The sequence below is a fragment of the Stegostoma tigrinum genome, chromosome 33 (assembly GCF_030684315.1).
Source record: "Stegostoma tigrinum isolate sSteTig4 chromosome 33, sSteTig4.hap1, whole genome shotgun sequence".
NCBI classification, from domain to species: domain Eukaryota; kingdom Metazoa; phylum Chordata; class Chondrichthyes; order Orectolobiformes; family Stegostomatidae; genus Stegostoma; species Stegostoma tigrinum.
Window position 1 is genome coordinate 36274018 of NC_081386.1, and position 7441 is coordinate 36281458.

Sequence of the window (7441 nt, forward strand, 5' to 3'; positions counted from 1 at the left end):
AGGTATTCGGGTACAGTTGGGAACGTGGAACTCAACACAAACAATTCAACTATAGTCTTACTGAAAGGAGCAAGCCTGGGTTGCTGGATGGTCTAAGTCTGCTCTATTTCATCAGTTTGTTCACATCAGCATTTGGAAATTTTGTACACAGTGAGGAGAACAGTAACAGACTTCAGGAGGACAGATACTAGTGAAATGCACAGACACACAGCAGATGAAATGTTAATGCAGAGAAGGAAAATAAACTGAGACAATACAAGTTCCTGCTACAGATAAATAAGATCTTTGAAAGTGACAAAGTAAGTTCAGAAGATGATGGCTGTATTAACTGACGCAGAAGGTACTGAGTAAGTGCATTTGGCTAAACTTATATAAAAGACTGTCAGGGCTTTGCAGATGGTTATTGTGTTTGATTGCAGGCATCATTCTTTAGAAAGGAGGCTGAGGCCTTGGAGAGAGTGCTATGGAGTTTTAATAGAATGGTCCTGAGATGAGAGACTTCAGTTCTGTGGAGAAGCTGGGATTGTTCTCCTTAGAGCTGAGAAATGTAAAGGGAGACTTGAAAATTAACTAAAATTGCCAAGATTTTTGAAAGGTTGGTCTCGGGGCTCTCCATTTCCTGGGGAAAAAGGACTTGCACCATCCCTACCCCCCACCATCCTCTTCCACTTGGCTGAGCTCATCCTCTCTCTGAACAACTTCTCTTTTAACTCCTCTTGTTTTCTTTGGGTCAGAGGGGTAGGCATGGGATGAGCCCAGTTATGCCTGTCTCTTTGTGGGGTATGTGGAACGTTGCTTGTTGCAATCCTACTTGGGATCCCACCCTCAACTCTTTCTCCAAAACATCAATGACATCATCGGTGCTGCTTCCGCCTCTCATCTGGAATTGGAAAAGTTTATCAATTTCACTTCCAATTTCCACCTAACTCTCACCTTTACCTGACTCACCCCTTCCCTTCCTTGACATCTGTTTCCATTTCTGGGGATAGAATGTTCATTACTAACCAGTATAAACCTACCGACTCCCACAGTTACCTTTAATGATACATCCTCATGCCCCACTTCCTCTATTCCATTCTCCCAGTTCCTCCATCTCTGTTGCATCTGTTCTGATCATGCCAACTTTGACAAGGGAGCCTTTGAAACGTCCATCTTCTTCCTCAGCTGAGGATTCCCCAGCTCCATGGTTGACAGAACCTGAGCCAAGTTCAGACTATCTCCTGCAGCTTGGCCTTCACCCCCCTCTCTTGCTTGCTGCAACTGTGATAGGGAACCCCTTGTCCTTACCTACCATCCAGAGGATCATTAGCCGCCATTCCTGCCACCTTCAGTAGGATGCCACTACCAGACACATATTCCCCTCTCGTCCCTTGTCCACCTTCTGCAGGGACCATTCCCTCAAAGACACCCTGGTCCACACCTCCTCCGCTGCCAACACCCACCTCCCACAGCTGCATGGCACCTTTCCCTGCAACTGCAGAATGTGTAGTGCCTTCCCATGTACTTCCTCCCCTTTCACTATCCAACATCCCAAACACACCTTCCAGGTGAAGCACTTCACTCACTCTAGTATACTGTATTCGCTGTGGTCTCCTGTACGTTGGGGAAATGAAGCACAGACTGGGTGACCACGTAGCAGAACATCTACGTTCTGTCCACAAAACAGACCATGAGCATCCAGTTCGCTGTCCTTTAACACAGCACCAATTCCCTGGCTGGCATCTCTGTCTTGGGCTTGCTGCAGTGTTCCAGCGAAGCTCAGCGCCAATGACAACAACAACACAACCTGAGGAAGGGTCACCAGACCCGAAACATTGACTCTGGTTTTCCCTCACAGATGCTGCCAAACCTGCTGAGCAGTTTTTTGTTCCTGATTTACAGCATCCGCAATTCTTTCGGTTTTTGGGTTTTTTTTTAGCTCAGTGCCAAGCTGGAAGAACAGTACCTCATTTTTCACTTGGGGACCCTGCAGCTCTCCGGACTTCATATTGAGTTCAATAACTTCAGGGTCTGAGCATCTTCTCCCATGTCCTGACCCCAAGCCCCACAAACCAGGCCTTGTCATGACACGGGCTGCTACCGTTTCCAAGATGGTGGTGAAGGATGCTTCAGCAGAGCCTGTCTGCTCTGCCCATTTCTTTCTCTTTTTTTTCTTTCTTCTTTCTCCTTTCTTCTTTTCTTCTGTCCTGACCTCAGTGGAGACCCAGTGAGGTGCCCTCCCGGCCTGTCCCCGTAGTGCCCTCCTGGCCTGTTCCGTGGTGGTCTCTTGGCCTGTCGCATGATGTCCTCCCGGCCTGTCCCCGTGGTGCCCTCCCGGCCTGTCCCCATGGTGGTCTCTTGGCCTGTCCCACGATGTCCTCCCGGCCTGTGTGCCAGTGACTCAGTGTGCAAGTGGGTCCTGCCCAGGGGTGTTCGGAAGGCACCCGGGAGAGTTTGGAGAGTTGGCAGCGTCAGCAGCAGTGATAGCATCGTGGCCCAACGGAGGATGATTGAGTGTAACGAAGCTCCTCTGGTATCAGCAGCAGTGGCATTGAGAACAAACAGCTGAGGTCTCCCAGATAGTGAGAAAATCAGAGGACTCAATCAAGACTGCAGAACCTTTAACTTTATTCCTTTGTTTTTCTAGTTTCTATTAAGAAGGGCTTTAATATTTACTGTAGCCTTATTTCTTTACTTTCAAAGAATAAGTTGACAAATAATGCTTAACTTTTTAAGATAACAAAATGTGAGGCTGGATGAACACAGCAGGCCAAGCAGCATCTCAGGAGCACAAAAGCTGACGTTTCGGGCCTAGACCCTTCATCAGAAAAAAGGGTTAGGGTCTAGGCCCGAAACGTCAGCTTTTGTGCTCCTGAGATGCTGCTTGGCCTGCTGTGTTCATCCAGCCTCACATTTTATTATCTCGGATTCTCGAGCATCTGCAGTTCCCATTATCTCTTAACTTTTTAACTTTGTTTCTTGTACCTCAGTTTTTGGTACTTAGTTATGTTTGTATTGGTGCTGTTTGTGGTGATGTTATACACTTTTCATTGTATTCCTGTACTGCTGTACTTGAGTACATGTGACAATAAAATCTAAATCTAAATCTAATCTCTCACAACCTATTGTCAGTCACTAATGCTCCCCATTTGCATCTGTTCATTCTCTCAGGCTGACCTTTATCTGATCCTTTGTGTGCCCAACTGTTTCGCTGTCTCTCTCTCTCTCTCTCTGGGGTCCATCTCCCTGTACTGTTTACTTCTCTCCCCATACCCCACCCCAACTTCAGCATAATTACCATTCTTTTCCATCACTTCTGAACAAGGGTCACTGGACCCAAAACCTTAACTTTTCTTTCTCTCCACTGACCTGTTGAGTTTTTCCAGAAATTTCTGTGTTTGCTACAGATTCATGTGGAATTGGGTCACTGGTTAAAGGGAAGCCATGATGCGAAGGAGCCGGTGTTGGACTGGGGTGGACGAGGTCAAAATCCTGTGGTGCCAGGTTATAGTCCAAGAGATTTATTTGAAAACATAAGCTTTTGGAGTCTCACTCCTTCTCCAGGTGTCAGTGGGACAGGTGGCATCAGATGCAGAATTTATAAGCGAAAGATTAAAGGGTCATAGAACCGATGCAAATGTATTGAACAAACCTAAAATGGTTGTTAAATCTTCAATCAGTTAGCAAGGATTAATATGCAAATCCCAGAATTTCTTTCAAGTCATTGCCCTGAGATATCTAAAGGTTTGATCAGTGTATACCAGAGATGACATCCCAGGTCAGACAATGCATTTTAGGTGTGAGGCCTGTGTAGAATCTGGCTGTGTATCAACTTGGAATCAGGTTAGTTTTATTTGCAAAGTAGCAATTTATAAAATACAGCATTGACTGTCTACAAATTGTGTGATTTTGAACAAAATAGAATGTACCTGTAATTACAAATCTGCCAATGCAAATTCACCCTATAGATTTATTTGTGTGTGTGTGTGTGTGTGTGTGTGTGTGTGTGTGTGTGTGTGTGTAATTCCGGACAGTTAGGAGGGTACAAATAGTGTGAATAGAGTTGATGGGGCTATATAACAACTGAAAGGATGAATGAAATGTATTATCTTGCCATTCTCTCTCTTCTGTTATGTTGTGCCTGTGAGCCTGTACCCACTTCACCTCACCAAGGAGCAGTGCTCAAGAGCTTCTGATTTTATATGAACCTATTGGACTACAATGAGATAACAAGGTGTAGAGCTGGATGAACACAGCAGGCCAAGCAGCATCAGGGGAGCAGGAAAGCTGACGTTTCAGGTCAGGACCCTTCTTCAGGATTATAACGTGATGTTGTGTGACTTTTGACTTAGTTAAAGGAGAAATAATTAACAGAAACAAGGCGGTGGGATAAGTTAGATCACTCTGTGAAAAAGCGGACACAAACAAAGAGGCCGGATGTGGTTCTGATTCTGCTTCATTTGTGTTGGTTTGCGAAACTTGCTGGACTCGGAGATTGATCCCAAATTTATTAGGTGGGCAAGATATCCCCCTAAAGATATAACAGTAGAAATCGGAAGTAAAAACCCAGTACCGGAGAGACTCAGCAGGTCTGGGAGCACCTGTGGAGAGAGGAGCAGAGTTAATGTTTTGGGTTGATATTTTCAGAATGGAATATTGTCTGGATTTGGTTGTAATGTGTTTGTTCTGGGCCTGGCTGGGTTCATTGCCAGTCAGAGACTGTGTGATACTGTGATCCTGAGCTAACCGTACCACATCAGTGACTTCCAAATCACGAAGTTATTGTATCAGAGATAATAAGAACTGGCGATGCTGGAGAATCTGAGATAACAAGGTGTAGAACTGGATGAACACAGCAGGCCAGGCAGCATCAGAGGAGCAGGAAAGCTGACGTTTCAGGCCTAGACCCTTCATCAGAAATGGGGGAAGGGAAGGGGGTGCTGAAATAAATAGGGAGAGATGGGGAGGCGGATCAAAGATGGATAAAGGAAAAGATAGGTGGAGAGGAGACAGACAGGTCAAAGAGGTGGGGATGGAGCCAGTAAAGGTGAGTTTAGGTGGGGAGGGGAGGGGATAGGTCAGTCTAGGGAGGACAGACAGGTCAAGGGGGTGGGATGAGGTTAGTAGGTAGGAAATGGGGGTGCGGCTTGAGGTGGGAGGAGGGAATAGGTGAGAGGAAGGACACGTTGGAGAGGCGGGGACGATCTGAGCTCGTTTTGGGATGCGGTAGGGGGAGGGGAAATTTTGAAGCTTGTGAAATCCACATTGATACCATTGGGCTGCAGGGTTCCCAAGCGGAATATGAGTTGCTGTTCCTGCAACCTTCGGGTGGCATCATTGTGGCACTGCAAGAGGCCCAGGATGGACATGTCGTCTAAGGAATGGGAGGGGGAGTTAAAATGGTTTGCGAATGGGAGGTGCAGTTGTTTGTTGCGAACTGAGCGGAGGTGTTCTGCAAAGCAGTCCCCAAGCCTCTGCTTGGTTTCCCCAATGTAGAGGAAGCCACACCTGGTTCAGCGGATGCAGTATACCACATTGGCAGATGTGCAGGTGAGCATCTGCTTGATGTGGAAAGTCATCTTGGGTGCCTGGGATGGGGTTGAGGGAGGAGGTGTGGGGGCAAGTGTAACACTTCCTGCGGTTGCGGGGGAAGGTGCCGGGTGTGGTGGGGTTGGAGGGGAGTGTGGAGCGGACAAGGGAGTCACGGAGAGAGTGGTCTCTCCGGAAAGCAGACAAGGGTGGGGATGGAAAAATGTCTTGGGTGGTGGGGTCGAATTGTAGATGGCGGAAGTGTCGGAGGATGATGCATTGTATCCAGAGGTTGGTGGGGTGGTACGTGAGAACGAGGGGGATCCTCTTTGGGCGGTTGTGGCGTGGGCGGGGTGTGAGGGATGTGTTGCGGGAAATGCGGGAGACGCGGTCAAAGGCGTTCTCGAACACTGTGGGGGGAAAAGTTGCGGTCCTTGAAGAACTTGGACATCTGGGATGTGCGGGAGTGGAATGCCTCATCCTGGGAGCAGATGCAGCGGAGGCGAAGGAATTGGGAATAGGGGATTCTCAGGCATCCACCTGGAAACTGATGTCCATTTCAAGCCCACCGACAGCTACCTAGAATACACCTCCTCCCACCCACCTTCCTGCAAAAATGCCATCCCCTATTCCCAATTCCTTCACCTCCGCTGCATCTGCTCCCAGGATGAGGCATTCCACTCCTGTACATCCCAGATGTCCTCGTTTTTCAAGGACCGCAACTCCCTGCCCCCTCCACAGTGGTCGAGAACGTGCTCGACTGTGTCTCCCACGTTTCCTGCAACACATCCCTCACACCCCGTCCCCACAATAACAACCAAAAGAGGATCCCCCTCGTTCTCACACACCACCCTACCAACCTCCGGATACAACGCATCATCGTCTGACACTTCCGCCATCTACAATCCGACCCCACCACCAAAGACATTTTTCCATCCCCACCCTTGTCTGCCTTCCAGAGAGACCACTCTCTCCGTGACTCCCTTGTCTGGTCCACACTGCCCTCCAACCCCACCACACCCGGCACCTTCCCCTGCAACTGCAGGAAGTGCTACACTTGCCCCCACACCTCCTCCCTCACCCCTATCCCAGGCCCCAAGATGACATTCCATATTAAGCAGAGGTTCACCTGCACATCTGCCAATGTGGTATACTGTATCCACTGTACCCCGGTGTGGCTTCCTCTACACATGGGAAACCAAGCCGAGGCTTGGGGACCGCTTTGCAGAACACCTCCACTCGGTTCGCAATAAACAACTGCACCTCCCAGTCGCAAACCATTTCCACTCCCCCTCCCATTCTTTAAATGACATGTCCATCATGGGCCTCCTGCAGTGCCACAATGATGCCACCCGAAGGTTGCAGGAACAGCAACTCATATTCCGCTTGGGAACCCTGCAACCCAATGGTATCAATGTGGACTTCACCAGCTTCAAAATCTCCCCTTCCCCCACCGCATCCCAAAATCAGCCCAGCTCGTCCCGTCCCCCCACTGCAGCCCAAAACCGGCCCAGCCTGTCTCTGCTTCCCTATCCTGTTCTTCCTCTCAACCATCCCTTCCTCCCACCTCAAGCTGCACCTCCATTTCTAACCTACCACCTCATCCCGCCTCCTTGACCTGTCCCTCCTCCCGGACTGACCTGTCCCCTCCCTACCTCCTCACCCATCTTCTCCTCTATCCATCTTCAGTCCGCCTCCCCCTCTCTCCCTATTTATTTCAGAATCCTCTCCCCCATCTCCCTTTTCTGAAGAAGGGTCTAGGCCCGAACCGTCAGCCTTCCTCATCCTCTGATGCTGCTTGGCCTGCTGTGTTCATCCAGCTCCACACTTTATCTCGCACAGATATTGATTGGCTGAGATGAAGGGGAACGGGAGGGTCTTGTGTGGAACCTGGAGCAGCAGTGCACAGACGGGCCGAGTGGCCATGCTGTGT